Below are 18720 nucleotides of genomic sequence, written 5' to 3'. Positions count from 1 at the left end.
AGGAAAGAGCCAGATCCTTGAGGGCAGGCACTTACCCTAAATCTCTGAACCGCTGTCACACTGCCCGGCCCACTGCTTCGCACAGAGGAGCCACTTCTCGTCATTTTGTTGAGTCAGAGGGCTTTGTCCTTTTCAGTTCACCTCTGTGACCTATGTTCTGTAATGGGGCTTCCAAGTCTTCCTCCAGCCAGTGCAGGCTGATGATAAAGCCAGCACACTTGCAGGGCCTACCCGTTAAGGAACAGCTGTGTGAGTCCCTGCTGTCTTAATTTCAAAAGCAAGGAATGAGGGGCAGGGGCAGGGGCAGGGGCTAGGGAGGGTGACTTCCCCTCCCTTACATAGCTCTCCTACGGTGGCTACGGCTGTCCTGTCCTGTGCAGCGTGTGGTGCAAGCTGGGCATGTGACAGCGTCCCCTGCAAGTCCAAAGTCAATTGTCTGCAAAACTAAAGAGTTCCAAATGGCGCGATAACACATCAAACAAGCAAGTGTGCAAACAAAGCCCATTCACAAGGGGAGGAGGATGGGAAGCAGAAAACAGAGTTCCCTAGGAAACCGAGCCTGCTTTAGGACTGACTGTGGCCTTCACCCCTCGTGGGGGAGGAAGAGGGGCGCTCCAAGAAGGCATCACTGGCCCATCTGCTTTCCCTGCCTACAGGGGCCCTGGTCCTTCTGGCTTCACCACCACAAGTTGGGGATACTCAAGCAAGGCTGTGGTTGTTGTTTGTTCTCTTATTTGCTGGAGCGGGAGTAAAGAGTGCAAGGAAAGAGGAGAAGAGTGATGGGCAGACCAAGAGATGCGCATGGAGAGCACTCGGCCAGCACAAAGGGGTTACTGACCACAGGACGAGAGGGCAGGAAGGTCGGACTAGAAAGGGCTGACTGCTCCTCTCTCATCAGCCATCGCCAGGATGAGGGGGACTCAGGCTCACGGTGGAGCAAGGCACGCCCAAACCAGCAAATGAGCTTATCTTCAGCTGCCCAAGAGGCGGCTCTGAGGTATTTATTTTGGGCTCACTGGCATGGTGGTTGGGCTGAGTCATGCAAAGGGGTGGTCGGAGGGGGTGGATGGGGCTCTAGGGCTCCCCACAGTCTCCATCAACCCCAAGCAGGAAGGGTAGTAGGGATATAATTTCTTCTCCTCCTCCTTCAAATAACAATTTATTATACGTCATTAATATGCAATATATTAATAATTACATAATTATTATTATTTATGATAATGACGATGATTGCTATGTTTAAACCTCTAGGCTGAGGGTTTATTTGGGAAAGACATAAACGAAGTAAATGCCATTGGAATAATTAGTTGACTGTCAGGAGGAAAAAGATTCTGTTCTATAAAACTTATGAAAATGAAGTATATATTTATAATAAGCATGTCTTTCTTTTCTTCCTGGCAGTGAGTTTCTATCAGGTGATCACATCTCTTAGGTATCAGGTAAAGATAAAATAGAAACTCTGTTTTGTGGTGTACTTGAATTATTTCTGATTTTCCTTGTAAATGAAGCTGTTTCTAGTGATTTGCAATCCAGAGTCTGAATAAAAATGCTGCTTTGCTATGATGCAGCTGGACAAGTCCCCGAGCTCTCTTCCAACCTGATTACCACGCTCAAGACCCTCCAAACAGACATTCTGCAGTAGCTCCTGGGAAGGCCTCGGATATGCACACAGTATCACAATGCTGCCAAGATCAAGGTTAATAACAATGTGTGCAGAGGCACTGGAGTGTGGGCTGGCTACAATGTTAAAATCCCAGAATCCTGGGGCTGAATGGAATGTTAAAGAATATCTAGTCTGGTAGTCTTTAAGCTATTTTTTAGTATAAAAATCTTGTGTATTCACACGTAGATGTGAGTGCATGTGTATTTCTAATGTTTATGCTACACTCCAACATACTAGATAAAAGTGGAACAGAACAGCTCTGGTTCAGGGAGGAAAGGACTCAAAACACCACCACCTTGGCCATCCTCCTGGCCCACCTGGCACTTCTGGGGAACCCTAACGTTCTCAACACTGAAAACCTCAGATCTAGACCTCTATCCCATCCATTATCTGCATCGTGTCCTCAATACCTCTTCCAGCCATGGTTCTCCATGTGGCAACATGGCTGAACTAACGCCTCTACCTTTTCTCTACCAAGGACCTATTTTACCTACATCCAAGGATCCCATCTATCAGATACCAAGGTTCATTATAAAATAACAGTAATTAAGACAGTGTGGTATCTGTGTCATAGACAATTAGACCAACAGAACAAAAAAGAAGGTCCCAAAATGTACCTACACAGATAATCACCTGATTTATGACAAAGATGACACTGAAGTTCAATAAATGGCACTGGGTTCACTGGGTATTGTGGGTTGTGTTCCCCCAAAAGATATATTGAAGTCCTAACACCCCCCAGGACCTCATAATGTGACATTATTTGGAAATAGGGTCACTGAAGATGTAATTAGTTAAAATGAGGTTATAGTGGATTAGGGTGGGCCCTAAATCCATTACGACCAGTGTCCTTATAAGAAGAAGGAAGTTTAGACACAGAGAAACACAAGGGGAAGAAGCCCATGTGACAACAGAGGCAGAGATCAGAACAATGCAGCTGCATGCCAAGGAATGTCAAGGATTACCAGCCACAACCAGAAGCTAGGAAGAGGCAAGGAACCATTCTTCCCTGGAGCCTTCAGAGGGAACATGACCCTCCCAACACCTTGATTTCAGGCTTCTGGCCTCCAGAACTATGAGAGGATACATTTCTGTTGTTTTAGGCCACCCAGTTTGTGGTACTTGTTACGGTAGCCCTAGGAAATGAATACACTGCGTATCCATATGAAGAAAATGATTCTTAATCTCTACTTTACATGCGAAAGTCAATTCCAGATGGATGGTGGAAATAAATGTGAAAGGTAAAGTAATAAAACTTTCAGAAAAAAATGAAGAATACGTTCAGACCTTGTGACAGGTAAAGATTTTTAAAGAACAGAATACAAGAAAGTGTTATCCATGAATGAAAAAAATAAGTTGGACTGTATTAAAATTAATTCTTTTTTTTTTTTTTTTTTTTTTGCGGTACGCGGGCCTTTCACTGTTGTGGCCTCTCCCGTTGCGGAGCACAGGCTCCAGACGCACAGGCTCAGCGGCCACGGCTCACTGGCCCAGCCGCTCCGTGGCATGTGGGATCCGTCCGGACCGGGGAACGAACCCGTGTCCCCTGCATCGGCAGGCGGACTCTCAACCACTGCGCCACCAGGGAAGCCCTAAAATTAATAATTCTTTATCAAAAGATATCAACAGAATCAAAAGGTAGGCCACATAGTGGAGAAAATAATTTCAATATATAAATCCAGCAAAGAACTCCTACAAACCCATAAGGAAAAGGCAGATGACCCAATATAAAAATGGGCAAAAACTTGAAGAGAAATTTCACAAAAAGGGAAATCCAAATGGCCAATAAACATATAAAAGATGCTCTAGTTTAGTCATCAAAGAAAACTAAATTAAAATCACAATGCCTTACCAATACACACCTACCAGATAGGCCCAAATGACAGAGACAAAAACCACAAAGTGGTGATGACATGGAACAACTGGAACTCTCATACAGTGCTGGTGAGAATGTAAATTGATGAAGACACGCTGGAGACCTGGCAGGATCTATTAGAGCTGGACATACCTACATCCCATGACCCAGGATCTCGCCATCAAGGAATCCGTCCTCAGCAACGTTAAAGGTACTCACCCACTGACATGTACAGGAGTGTTCCTAGCAGCACTGTCCGCAATAGCCCCAAACTGGAACCCACCCCAAAGCCCATGTGCAATAGAAGGGATAAATAAATTTACAAAAAACAATGCATTACACGGCAATGAGAACAAACAAACTACAACTCATAACAACATGGGTTAATTTCCCAAATGTAATGTTGAAAGAGACACAAGAATACATCCTTGAGATTTTATTTATATAAAGTTCAAAGTAGACAAATTCAACCTATGTTAGAAACCATGGTATAATGGTTACCTCTGGTGGGAGTGGGGTTGGTTTGGGACTGGGAAGGGGTCTAAGGGGCTTGGGTGACGTTCTTCCTCCATCTGGCTCCCGGTTACGGGGGAGTATGCGCTTGGTGAAAATTCATTTTCAGTGCAATTAACAATGTGTGTACTTTTCTGTATGAATGTTAATAATACTTCAATTAAAAATAATCTCAGTGGTTAAGGCAGTGAAACCAGAGACAAAACAGAGCTCTTGTAAATACTGAAAGCAAAAGAGCACAGAAATCTAATTTAAGCAAGATAATTCAAAACTTTGCTTTGCTAAAAGCTTAAAAGTGCCATTTCATTTCATTGGGTTTTTTATTCACTTAAGATGACTGTCATGCCAAAGTTATTTTATTACTGTGTGTTAGGATGGCATGAAGTAAACAGTTTCAAAATAAAATAACAAATCTTTTTAATTTTATCTGATTTTTTAAGGCGAAAATCTGGATATTCAAGCCCAATTTTTCACGTCGATTAAAAAACAGCTTCCTGGGGCCTTGGTTTACAGTCTGCAGTATCTCTGGAGGGGAAAGCCCTGAGGATAAAGGTGATCTCTATGTGACACCTCTAGGTGCTCCATCCCCCTTCAGAGTCACCCCAAGACATCAGCTCAGGCCTGCCCCTGGGGGCAACAACAGCTCAGCTGGCCTCTAAGCCTTACTGTGGATAAATGTATAGTTTCCACTCGACAGCCTGAAATACTGAAAATAACTCCCAGTATACCATTCCTGCCTTTGTCCGTTTCTGGGCTCTTCAGATTCCCGCTTGGATACACATAGTCACGGGGCGGAGTCCTGATCGTGCAGCATCACATGGATGGAGAGAGAATTCTGTCTCCAGTTCTGAGGGTAGCTCAACCTCAGCAGCTGCTCAGAGGCTGTGCGGGGCTGGCCTGTCATCATTAGACATGGGCTCTGCACAACTGCTCTGGCCACCACTAAAATACATCCCTGGGGGCACAGAAACCATATGGCCAGACTCTTGTCTTCTCAGATGCTTTGTTCTCTGGGACCCTCTGGTAGGGAGATTTACTTGGGCACTTACACAGCATCCTGGGCTGCTGGCAGCCTCCACGGGGAGTGAGAGAGGGTCTCACTGTGGCCTACCTTCTGAGCTGGGAGGGCACCGTGTGCGAGGGGACTGAGGAGGGTGCAGAGTTCCTATGAGCGAGACCTCATTCACCCTGAGAGGTGAGCATGGGGACTGGGACCATGCAGTCAGCTGCATGGAGGAGACTCCATGTGCCACGAGGACACCTGGGACTTTCCTCAGCGATTCCATTTCCCCGAATATTGGCTTCCCAAAGGAGACCCCCTAGATTCAAACTCTGTTGTTTTTGTGCAGACTTCCTGATGCTGATTCTACTCTTCACTATCTGACAGATAACGATTGTGTGGATCATTTAAGGAGGTTTCTACATCCCCAGTTAAAGTTCTCTCTGGTAAGAAAATAACATTTGCTTTTAAAGGCTTTTTTTTTTTTTTTTTGCGGTACGCGGGCCTCTCACTGCCGCGGCCTCTCCCGTTGCGGAGCACAGGCTCCGGATGCGCAGGCTCAGCGGCCATGGCTCACGGGCCCAGCCGCTCCGCGGCATGTGGGATCTTCCCAGACCGGGGCACGAACTCGTGTCCCCTGCATTGGCAGGCGGACTCTCAACCACTGCGCCACCAGGGAAGCCCTAGTCATTTTTCAATAAGGACCTACTGTATAGCACAGGGAACTCCACTCAGTACTCTGTAATGACCTATATGGGAAAAGAATCTAAAAAAGAGTGGATATATGTATACGTATAACTGATTCACTTTGCTGTACACCTGAAACTAATACAACATTGTAAAGCAACTATACTCCAATAAAAAATTTTTAAAAGTAAAGTCATTTTTTATCATGAGTGGCCACAGAGATTTTTCCATTTGGAAATATAGATAAATCACAAGAGTCAAGCATGATAATCAGTTTAGAATTTACATGGACTGAGGAAAAATCACCCAGGCCAATTCCTTGAGAGCCTTTCAGCTAGATGACTTGGCTGTACCAGAAAGGGCAGGGTAGGCAAGCTACAGCCGGTGGGTTGATTTGACTGCTTTTGCACAGCCCATGAACTAAGAATGGTTTTTACATTTTTAAATGGCTGGGGGGAAAAATCCTAAAGAATATTTCGTGACGTGAAAATTCTAAGAAATTCCGATCTCGGAGTCTATAAATGAAGTTGCATTGGAACACAGCCACACCCATTAGTTCATGTATTGTCTCTGGCTGCTGCCATGATACAAAAGCAGAGCTGTCTCAACAGAGACCATATGGCCTGCAAAGTCAAAAAATACTTACTGTCTGGCCATTTACAGAAAACTTTTGTTGACCCGAGCTAAGGAACTTGCTGTATATTTGCAGAAGGCTGCCCACTCTGACCTTAGGCTCCCTTTTGTGTTTGAGCTTCTAGGGCTGTCTCTGCAATCAGCGGCCAGTCCCAGTGCTGGTGCCAATTTCACACTAACCTGGTAAACCTACACAACCCACCACCGTAGTTCCTTTCACTCTGTGGTCTGTAATCAATTTAGGGGGTCAGAAAATTCAACTTAGTTGCTTGTCACCAGCATTTTCTTTAATGAAATAAAAGGGAAAAATATCAAAGGCATTCATTGATATGGACTGAAATGTGCCTCCCTTTTCCCATATGTTGATGTCCGAACCCCCAGTACAACCTCAGAATGTGACTGTATTTGGAGACAGGGCTTTTGAAGAGGTAATTAAGTTAAAATGAGGTCCTAGGGTGAGGCCCTAATCCAATATGACTGGGGTCCTCATAAGACGAAGAGATTAGGGGAAAAGACGGCATCTGTAAGCCAACGAGAAAGACTTCAGAAGAAATCAACACTGCTGACACGTTGATGTGTCAGACTTCCAGCCTTCAGAACTGTGCAAAAATAAATTTCTGTTGTTTAAGCCACTCAGACTGTGGTACTTTGTTATGGCAGCCTAGCAAACTAATACAGGCAGCATACGTAGTATTATTTGGTGAAAAAAATTTCTTTCAATCGCACGTGCATGTGATATGGTAATACAACCATATCACAAAATGTATTACATTTTGTGCATCATATCAAAATAAATGGAGAGACATACACACCTGGTAGCAAAACCACAGGCGGATGGTCTAAACGAACCAAGACAAAAGAGGAGAAAAGAGCATTTACTGAGCATGTTATATGTGTAACATATATATGTGTATGTGTATATATATATGTGTATATATATATGTTATGTTTGTATATATTATTATCTTATTTTGTCCTCACGGTAACCCTATGCAATGGGTAATATTATACATCTTCAACTTCAGCCAATATATTGGCTCTGTCAATATATTCATTCACCAACCATTTACTGAGTGTCTGTCACGCTCCAACTCTGTTAGGCACTGGAGAGTCAAATTTGGTCTCTGGGTACAAACTCTAACAAGACCCAAAGGCAGGCAGGGCTGGGCAGTAATCATGCAGGCCCTGTTCTCAACCCTCCCTGGATCTGTGGCCCTGAGAAAGGCTGGCTTCACCTCTCCAGCTCCAGCCGCCTCATTTGTAAAACAAGGATAATCCTGACCCAGTTCACAATCCTGTGGTGAAGGATAAGTGAACAGAATTCTGGGCTTGTTTTTATCTACACAGTGCCAGCTGGATTCTACCTGTTTATAACCAGCATTGCTTTCTGTTTTTTGTTTTTTTTTTTGGAAACTCTATACTTATTCTTTAAGAAAAAATAAAGAGCTAGAAATGAGGTTCAGTGATTAAAGGTATATTCCGTATTCTTTCTCAGAACATCTAGATTAACAATTTCAGAAATGAATACCTGCTTCCCAACCTCAGACAAAAGCAGAAGGAACTCAAAGTTCTTGCAAGGTTCAGTAACATTCCAAGGACAAGACTAGGTGAGGTGCTGCCAGACGTGAGGGAAATAATTCAATGATAACTAGCACTTCAAAAACCTAATAAAAGTAATTCACAGTTTTCCATCTAAGCCTTTCAGGAAATGGTTTTTAAAAAGCAACATTAAAAACAAACAAGTGCTACTCTAAGTGTTATAAAAGTTAACATTTCTGAGAAAGACCACAGGACACTGAAAGGATACCAACCTTCTCGTCCAAATCAGACATAATTATGAAAATCTCTCTTCTCTGTCACCCACATTGAAGTCATTTTCCAAACATTAAAAACACATGTACAAATTAATGCCCTATGATAGAGAGAAGAGGAGGTAGAGACGGAGCTTGGAAGGGGTGAGGGGAGACACACAGACCTAAAAATGGGGCCCGTTGGAAGTCTCCCTTTATTGGCTATGAAGGTGAATAAATAAGCACTGCACAAATTCATTCACTGTGAGAGAAAGTGCAGCTCTAACTCCTAGTGTTTGCATTTTACTTGAAAGGTCAAAGGTACTTTCCACTTGTTTCTACATCTTCAGATTCTTTGGGGTCCCTGGAGCGTTCAAAAGCTTTACAATTATCTAGACTAAAATCCACCCCCCCTCCTCAATGGTCCATTTCACTGATGGGACTTATCAATAACTGCACAGTTGGGGCAGGGCACAAACGGCTCAGGTGAAGCAAACATCTCTGTTTACTTCTCTCTGTCTTACGGATGCCAGCGGTCACGGTCCCCTTCCCACTGCTCCGGCAGCTCCCCCCCACGGCAGTGCGCAGGCGCGGCAGCCTCAGGGGACGCCTCCCGCCCTGATCCTGCCTGCGTTCACACGGACTTCCAAGCCGGGTGGGGCAGGACCTCACAACAGCTACTGTCCTTCACAGTGAAGGACGTGAACCTACTGTGATGACATACTCAGTAATTGCTCTCCTTTTTAAAAAGGAGTGGTAAAAATTATATTTAAAATGCTTGTTGATGCCCAGTGGGTATGAGTCACTCTGTAAAGCAGGATCAAAATGGATCCTCTGTTATGGGTTCCTGCCCGTTCTTTGATTCTAAACAACTTTATTAATGTTAATAGGAGTTACGCACACATCAATGGGAGAATAAATTCCCTGGGTTTCGTGGCACTTCAATTAATGATTTGTAATAAGCCGTGTAAAATGCTTTCTTATTTTCTTCCAAGTAATGCCACACTACCCCAGAAAGAGCTGAAAATTAGGCATGGGTCTCACCACGGGGTGGGAAAGACAGGGGGATGGGAGAAAGAAGGCTCTCCAGCTGGTTGGAGGCTCTGCAGGAGAGCTGCTCAGCACGTAGTGCGGGGGAGTGCAGCAGGAGGGACAGACACAACTCGCCCAAGGGATAACGAACGTGATGAAGGGAGGAAAAGAAAACTCACAGAAAGCAAGCCTGACGCAGGAGTTTACTATAATCTAAAATGGAAAAGACTGACTGCAACCGTGCTTCTTAAATCTGCCACAGAATCCTCCCACTTTTCCAGAGCATAAGTTAATACCATTCACTGACTCCTGAAAATACCCACCGAGATGAAAATGGGAATTTAAGTTCCAAGGATGATGCAGCAGAATTGCTAATGAATAGGTTATTTTGCAGTTGACACAAAGCTCTGCCTCAATTTCTGGAAACCCAGCTTTAGATCTAACCCTCCCTTGCCCAGGCCTGCAGTTCTCTCCTCAACTATTCTCGTGGGAAACCAAGTGATTATTATTATTGAAATCTTCTGAGGGCAGGGTGGGGTAGCATGGGGGCTGCGGCAGAGACAAGTATGAATGGCAAATGCCTAAATTCCATGATTTGGAAAGAGAACAGCTCAAAATTTTAATCTAAAAAATCTCAGTGTTTGCTGTTCGATCCTTAATCACCTTATACTTCCTTGCACTTTATCCTAACGCTTCTCAGATAGTAAGAAGACCTCTGCCAGCAAATAATGAGACCCCACATCATAAAAGACTAGATGCCCAGACACAGGTGTGGGAGCGTCTGCTCTGTAGGATCAGATGGCTTTTCAGGTGGGTTCCCCAGTTTTCCTGTTACACCTGCCTAGTCTCCCTGAAGCAGAACACATGGAAAGTCTTATGACGTGCAGTTTACCTGAACAAATATTTATAGGGAGAGAAATTTGTTGGCTGGGAAAATGAATACCAAAATTCATCAGAACTTCCATACCGGCCACCTAAGACTTATCTGGAAACGTATCATTCACTCTATGAATTTTCAGAAAACTGAGGGGCCTCTCCAGTGGTCCAGATCATACTAGAAAATCATGAGCCAATTACAAAAACAGCAAGTGCATCTGAGACTGGTGACAAATAAAAACGGTGCCTGGGTTGTGCACCATTTTTGGCTTACTCCTTCCTCTCACTTCCACTGGTGTTAGACATACATATGAGTGTTCTGTAGGCAGCCTACACGAGCACAGCCTTTGAGAAAAAGGGCTTTGCCCCATCTCAGTCCCCACGATGACTGGCATGAATTTGTTGGGCACCAGCGGAAGACCTCTGTGTAACAGGTGACTGAACAGTGTGCAAGGTGCTGGTCAGCTGCTAATGAAGAGAACAGAGAAGTATCAGATACCATCTTGGTCTTCAAGACATTTGCAGTTCAGTTGGCAGATGAGCTGTATACACGTGCCAAGTTAACAATGCAATACTTAAGCACTATTTACCAGGATGGATGCAGAGTGCGTCTTAAAGAATCTGGCTAAAACTCCTACAATTCCCAACCATGCATGCTTTTCTTGCTGGGAAAATGTGGGACCAGAAGATGACCAGAATTCAGCTGAAGTTCTTCTAAGTGACAAAAATGGAAACTAAGCAGCTTAGCTGTTTACCCACTTTTAGCTGTTTACCCACTTTTCTCTAGAGAAAGGGTCCACCCTCTTTCAGAACTGTTCCCAGGATCCTCCAATCCGCCTCAAAACAGCATCTCCCCAGTGACCTTTGGAGTTCCAAGGGCATGCTGCCATTTCATCCTCTGAGCACTCTTCTTGGCTAACTGGTAGGGTTTTTTGTTTTTTTTAATTTTCTAAATAGATTTCCTTTCAGGGGTACACACTTATCTGGCTCTTTTAAAACTATTAATTCAATCACTTCAAATATTTGGGCTTCATTAAACTTTTTTTTTGAACTATGCCACTTTTATGGCTTGAGTCTGGAAGGGAGGTTTCACCCTAACGACCATTTTTTTTGAAGTCAATAGATATCATTGATAAATGTATAAGAGGTTTTCTTATTCTCAAGCTACTGTGAATTGAGGACCACAAATTACAAAGCTGATCAGATCCCAGCCAGCTTCACTCATCATATATTTTCAGCTTTTTAGTTTCACATTCTCCAATTTGTGAAGAGTCAAGTATAATTATTGGTAATATCAGAGAAGGAAGTAATCACTTCATAATGCTTCCAGTCAGTGATTCCTAAGGGGTGGGTAATACAGGGCAATATAAGGGAAGTAATACAAGAATCCAAATAACAGGTGCCTTTGCCTATGACTTTGGCTTGCTAATGTTTAATATTATCACTCCTGAGATAGCACAGAAACAATTTGCCTAGGATTATTGCATTTCTGCAGCAAACAGTGCAAATGTAGAATTACCTGAAGAAATAATCTGTGGAAGAGCTTGTGGAATTTCAGCTTCCCAAAGAAGCCATGGTACGTTAATGTGGGGTAATTTGCTTTCCAAGAAAACACCACAAATATCCATCATGTCAGGAACGGAGAAAACCACATGAATAGAGAAGAAGAAAAGAATCTTCTTTCCCATAAATGACCTTCTCCCCTCTAAATAGTTTCCCACGTGCTAATTCACTGAGGGGACAAGACAGTGTGGACACAGCTACTGGTTCACTGAAGTATTCTTATCCTCAAATCCACAGTTTACATCAAAAGCTGCTAAAGTAAACCAAATCAACTTAAAAAGAACATGTCATTCTCAAATGTTGAAAAGCCAGGAAGAGGCATCATGGTCCTGAAAATATAAGAAGACCATGCTTAAGGATTCAGAAAAAAAACAGGGCAGAGTCAGGCTTTGGGGAACATCCACACCTTCTGTTACCATAAAACTCAGTCCCTGGAGGAACTGGGGGCATTGCTTTTCTCCACCTCAGGAGCATCCCTCCCGCCTTCACTCTACCCTAAGCATTCCTTTCTGCCCAACTGGGGACCATAGAGGGCTCTGGGAGCTCTCTGCAGACTGCTGCTGACTATTCTCCTATCATGTTACTGTCTTAAATAGGGATGGAATACTATACTGCAAAACCACCAATGTGTATTCTAAAGCCAGAAGCAAGCATAGCTGCATGTTTTTCTTTCATTCTACTGAGTAGCCAAATTTTGGAAACATGCATAACTGCCCCAAATAGCATCTAAAGAAAATGAATGGCAAAACCTGCATCTCTTGGTCCCTGGTCTTTGTTAACTGGGATATAAAATATAACCCAGCCTCGGGCTTCCCTGGTGGCGCAGTGGTTGGGAGTCCGCCTGCCGATGCAGGGGACGCGGGTTCGTGCCCCGGTCCGGGAGGATCCCACATGCCGCGGAGCGGCTGGGCCCGTGAGCCATGGCCGCTGGGCCTGCACGTCCGGAGCCTGTGCTCCGCAACGGGAGAGGCCGCAGCAGTGAGAGGCCCACGTACCGCAAAAAAATAAATAAATAAATAAAAAATATAACCCAGCCTCTTGGTAATAAGGGGCTACCAACGTGGTTTTTACACCAACAGAAAAGAAAACGAGGGTGGTGACTCATACGCAGAACAGGGTCTTTCCCACAAGGTTAGCCTAAGTGGGTACTGTATACAAAGTAGTGCTGTGTGGAAACTTGGAGGCTTGACTAAGAATCTGCTCTGTCAGCACCATGTAGTGGAAAGAACTCCGTGAGGACTTAAGAAACTTGATTCTCCCACAGGTTTCACTGATTTTCCGTGACTTGAGTCGTCACTTTGCCTTGACAGCCCTCAGCTTCCTCATAAAATGAAGAAGGTAGACCAGATGGCTCTTCTGTGCCTCCCAGCCCTCCACTGTGACCCTACCTGGGGCTTCACCTCCTGGAGTGTGTGTTAGCCTGCTGCAGCCTCCCAGCCCCCTGAGGCTTTTGGAAGGGCCTCTTATGGTGGAGCTGGCCTCACCTCCCTCTAGGGTTCTTTCTGCCACCCCAACATAAATGTCAGATGGCCCAAAGTGGGTCCGTAAGCCTGCCGTGGATGATGGTCCAGGGCTTAGGAGCACCAGCTTTGGAGGCTTTTATACCACCCGAGAGGCTGTAAACCACAACCCCTCTTAGCCTCAGCTTCCCCACCACAGCATCTTTCTCACAGAACTGCTGAATGTCAGGTGCTCAGCCATTCTGAGAGCTGACAGATAAAATTCAGGACACCCAGTTAAATTTAACTTTTGGATAAACAATTTAGGGCATACTTACACTAAAAAATTATTCGTTATTTATCTGAAATTCAAATTTAATCGAGCACTGTGTATTTTTAAAATTTGCTAAGTCTGGCAACCTTCCACAGGATAGATGCTGCTGCTGGTGGTGTTAGGGACCAGGCTGCCCCACCAAACCAGCCTTATGCAGAAGAAAACCACCGCTGCCTGACTTCTGGGTCTTAGGAGCAAGAGTCCCTGTGGTTGCAGTGTTTTCCTCCCTAATCCTCTCCTCACTCCTACAACTGTCCCCTTTCTAGTCCTCCTATTGGATTCCTGTCACCTCACATCCCACCTGGGCCCCCTTCCCAAGGTGCCCCCATCTTTCCAGTCACAGGCCCCTTCCCCCTGGCTGAACAGTCTGATCGAATTAATTCACACACATGTGTCACTAACTGTTTAATGAGTCATCAACCTCCTCTGAAACAAATGCCTTTTTTTAAAGGTCACTTATAACCTCGAATGAAAATGATCGAATTGTAGGCTACCAAAAAATTGAAGTGAAAAAAAATGTAGGCTGTGTGAAGGAAAGGCATTGTGGGTGGTGGAGCAGGGCTGGCACGAGGAGCTGTGGCTCTTGCAGCAGCTCCTCTAAAGTGTTTTTCTGCTCTTCCTAGCCTTTTCCGCTTGTCTTCTTCTGAGCCTACAATGGCTCTCAGGGTAGCTGAAGACCCCATGGATATGGGGTCAAAGGAAGGGCAAAGTGGAAGGGGGTGGAGTAGGAGGTGAGGGGTCTACCTGTAAACTGGCCATCGCACTCTGCCCCCTGCCTGTAGCCTACCCTCTAGGACACCAGCACAGTTCCTAGGGTCCCTAGCGCCAGCATCTAATTTAGTTAGACTGTTGAAAACACAAAGCCTGACCAAACTTTCTCCTCTCTGAGCACTTTGTGTTCAGAGGTGAAACACAACTGCATAAGCTCGTGACTCCTGGCTCCTTGAGGCTGGTCAAAGTAACCCCGGGGGGCATTAAGAACCACCTCTCTCTTTCCAGGGCTAATCAGTCTAGATGGCTCTGAAAGCTAACCCTGAGAAGGCGAGGGGTTGGCTTGAGGCGGGGGAAACACCTCAGTAATTTCTACCTGGATTCTTCCTCAGGCCCAGCTCTGAGGATCTCTGTTCCTAGGTTATTCCATCCAAGATGACCCTTTATCTTAACGTCCACAACCCATCAGCTAAAAGCACTTCATCAAACCATTAAAAGGAAAAGGCTTAAAATGAATGAAATAGGCAAAACATTATATAACAGATAGTTTACTGTCCTTCTCCAGAAACTAGCCCTCAGCAGAGTGACCCTCACTCGGCCTTTTGGGAAGACAGAACTGCTACGTGTCCTGGCTCATGGCTGAGTGAGATGAATTACTACTAACTTGGGAATGAGAACATCTCTCTTACAATTTCGCAATATCCACTGCTGGGTAGCTAGAGGCACCCGGGGTCTGCCCCACTGACTCAGCAGAATTAACCTTCCAACTAACTTTACAGTATCTTTGTAACTCTGCCCTGAGATAAGGGATGTGAATTCTTTTATGTGTCTTTTTTTTTTTTTTTTTTGTGGTACGCTGGCCTCTCACTGTTGTGGCCTCTCCCGTTGCGGAGCACAGGCTCCGGACGCGCAGGCTCAGCGGCCATGGCTCACGGGCCCAGCCTCTCCGCGGCATGTGGGATCTTCCTGGACCGGGGCATGAACCCCTGTCCCCTGCATCGGCAGGCGGACTCTCAACCACTGCGCCACCAGGGAAGCCCAATGTGAATTCTTTTAGACGATAACAGAGTTCTGGTGGGGACGTGGAACAGGGAGTAACACTCCCTACGAACCTCACATGCCCCACATCCTGATCAGGAGAAATGGACCTGACCTCTTAGTGCAAGCGGGATTTGAACTCATGTCTTTTGGACAGCTTACCCAGTTTCATTCAGGGTCTTGAGCCCCAGTCTCAATTTTCCCTCAGAAGAGTGACTACTGATGCTTTTTCAGAGCATGGTCACTGACGGAGCTGAACGAAGCATTCCGTGAGCCTAGACAAGGGCTCTACTGAAGGTGTTTATTTGAAAACAGGACTTTAAATAAGTCAAAAAAAATTTTTTTGGCAGGAGATCAGTTTCCAGTATTTAGCTAATTACATTTCATATCTTGAGTGACACTTTGGTTACCAATAAGATTCTTCTTCTTAACAGATGATGGTGAGGAACTCCATGGCAAAACAGACACTGAGCTTCCCCCTTGGTTAACAGGAAACGGTCTCGTCTCTTCCAAATCTTGCAGTGAGCCAGGAGGCGGCTGGTCACTCCTGCCAGTGCATCAGCTAACTGCTGTTAACAGGTGTTGAAAGAGCAGTTATTCCCCTCTCGCAGGTTTTCTTTTCTTTCTCATTAAATTGTATTTTATAGGAGAATTCTTATTTACAACGATCAGGTGTGTCATTCACTCAGTCACTGCTAGGTAACAGTTGAACGTGGCACAAGACAGAGGTCTAGTGCCCTGTAAACAGTTACCTGTTCAGAAGGCCACTGGGGTTTGGGGTGCTATGACTCATCATAGTCCATGTCTAGTGAACTACAGACGGTCAGTCATCACAAGGGCCTTACAGCTGTCCTCAGCACCCCTAAGTCAGTAGGTGGCGGGGGACAGGAACCTGAATTTTCACAGCCTCCCCATGTGACTGTGAAGCACACCCACATTTGGGAACCATACTGGTGTAGAACACATTGCTATTAAAGCTGAGGTCAGAGGTCAGTCCCTCTGGAACCAGTCAACTTTGCTGTGTGTTGCTAAGAAGTCAGCATATACACCCTTAATGAGTCAGGGTACCAGCAGGAAACAGGTGGCATCCTCAAAGTATGATAATTTGAAGGGAATTTAATAAAGGGACAATTTACAAAGAAGTGGGCAGGGCGCAGGAAAGCCACAAGGCCTAGTGTGGTCCCCTGGGCTAGGAATGAGAGGGAATCGGGTCGGGCAGGCTCTGTCCCACCCCAAGGCCTGAAGGGGCAAGATGAGAGAGTGGGTACCCTGAACTGGGACAGAAACGCTGGTGGAGAGCACTGGCTGCCTGACAGAAGCTGTGACCATCCTCGAAGGGCTGCTGCCAGTGTGAGAAACCCCACAGGGAAGAAGCATCCTGACTCACTCTCTCCCTCCCTCCAGTCTCGGGCCCTCTCCTTGCTGAACCCAACTGGAAACCAGAGGCAAAGAGACCACCCAGGCAGTTCAGAGAAGTCAATTTTCTGGGGCAAAGAGCAGAGTGGAGAAAGGCGGATAGTGTTTGGAGCCAGAGGAGGAATGGGAAGATGCCTGGCACTAACACCTAAAGAAACCGAATCAGGGAGTGTCAAACCTTCACCATCACCCCAGACAGAAGCATTCCGCACACAAATGCTGAAGCTCGGATGCCTCCACCATGCCCACCTGTGAAAGCACCTGATGGTACAGGTAACTGCAGAAAGGACACAACCTTGTCCAGGGAAGTATTTCAAAAATAAATTCACAAATGTACTTCTCAAATATTTACTGAGCACCTGTTCCATGAAGGACACGATATTTCACTTTTAGCCTTTGTAGTAAAAGTCTTGGAGTCTTTTATGTTAAACCCAATAGGGCTACTGCTGAGAGATGTGTTCACAGGGTTTAGTGAAGCCCCTGTTGAAATCAAAATAAATATACTACAGAAAAGAAAAATATCTTGGATTTTTAAAGTGGAAAATAATTTAGCTTGAATTGCATGTAGTCATAGCCTACAGCAAAAGTGACCTATGTTTTTCTTTTTAATATATATGATTTTCCAGGGGCTTCCCTGGTGGCGCAGTGGTTGAGAGTCCGCCTGCCGATGCAGGGGACATGGGTTCGTGTCCCGGTCTGGGAAGATCCCACATGCCGCGGAGCGGCTGGGCCCGTGAGCCATGGCCGCTGAGCCTGTGCGTTTGGAGCCTGTGCGCAATTAAATACATAATGCGCCATCAGGTGGCCTGAAACAAATGGGCTGAGGGAGGATTTATCCTGTCTTTCAACTTCTACCCAACTAATGCTAGTTACACTAAACAATGTTAGTTCCACTAAACTTACGTGCTTAGGAGGCATCATGTTTGATGACCATCCTCTACTCTGAGGTCGCCTTCAGTGGGTACCCAATAAATGACTTTTCAATCTCCCGTTCTCCATGCATACCTATTTCACTGGCATAGGTGAAAGAAGATGCAGGCTCCCGGGTTCTCCGGGTTAGCTGCGTGGTCAGTGGTGTGCACTACCAAGCGTGCCCCAGGTGATTGCAGAGGCACATCACTGAATTACAAAACAAGAATCTTATTCCTTTTTCTATACACTTCAGCCCTCTCAAACCCCAAAGTCTCAGCAGTCTGCAACAGCTCTCTAACTCCTGCTAACGCCCCTTTTCATCAGAGAGGTGCAGCCTCAGGCCCGGAGACTCCTACAGGCAAGGGCATCTATGAGACTGTCGTGGCACTCTGATTTTCACTTATTTAATGATTATCAGCTATTCATCAAATGATACTGGTTTTCTACTTGAAGAAGTCATATAAAGTTTCTTTTAAAAATAAGTTTGGTTTAGCATAAAAACTTAATTTAAGGGAAAATATAAGTAATATAGGTGGTACACAGATATGGAGAAAATCAGTGTCTACAAATGACTGAAGTTTGGGAAACAGTGATTTAATGCTAAGTATACCTCCTGAGTCAGAGAGACCTAGGTTTTAGTTCTTACTGCCATTAAATAGGCAATAATGACTAATTTTATTGTCTTGTAAATAAACAATTCTTTCATTGAAGGTAGTAGTTCTTCTAGTCAGAGGGCTGCAGCTCAAGGAGAGTAATAAAAATTTAGTAAAATTTCTTTGTAATCTGAATTCCATCTTGTTCTTACCAGAGATGCCTGTGATAAATGATTCGACATTATGGTTTAAAGATTTATACGCAACATACTATTGTAGGATGAAACTATGGGAGTATGAATTATGAAGTGGGAGAAAGAGAGCTAAATACTGCTCTCCTCATCAGGTCTGACAAGTGAGCCTTTGGCAGCCACTGTAATGTGAAGAGCAAAACAAGATTCACACAAGACCTTCATTGAGAGTATTCCAGGGCCATCCGGGCAGAATAAATTACAAAAGCGATCTGTCACGGTACGTGAAGCCTTTTGATGTCGGTCTGTTAAAAATACTGCATATTCCGTGGTACTGATCGGGAAACATTGCCATCAGTCACCTTCTACGTGAACTGTAAATCTCTTAGACATGATAGTTCAGCTCTCAAGTCACCCCAACCCCCAAATTCTAACCTCTTGAAGAATTTACATTTATGTCTATGTTCCTTTCAA

General features: G+C 44.9%; 1 protein-coding gene across 6 annotated transcripts in view; it reads right to left on the bottom strand.

The window, feature by feature from the left end:
• The window catches only part of FYN (FYN proto-oncogene, Src family tyrosine kinase), a 276852-nt gene that overhangs the window by 123297 nt on the left and 134835 nt on the right, over positions 1–18720 (bottom strand). The window contains exon 1 of one of the 6 annotated variants that reach the window (XM_049695526.1): positions 36–183. The exons of 4 other annotated variants lie outside the window; for them this stretch is intronic. The gene's annotated coding sequence lies outside the window, so the exon portion shown is untranslated. Of the gene's footprint in view, positions 1–35; positions 184–18720 lie in introns of those variants that run through there. One more of the 6 variants, XM_033418632.2, reaches the window with a different exon arrangement.

The sequence above is a fragment of the Orcinus orca genome, chromosome 12 (assembly GCF_937001465.1).
Source record: "Orcinus orca chromosome 12, mOrcOrc1.1, whole genome shotgun sequence".
NCBI classification, from domain to species: Eukaryota; Metazoa; Chordata; class Mammalia; order Artiodactyla; family Delphinidae; genus Orcinus; species Orcinus orca.
This window is presented reverse-complemented; position numbering and strand designations above follow the sequence as displayed.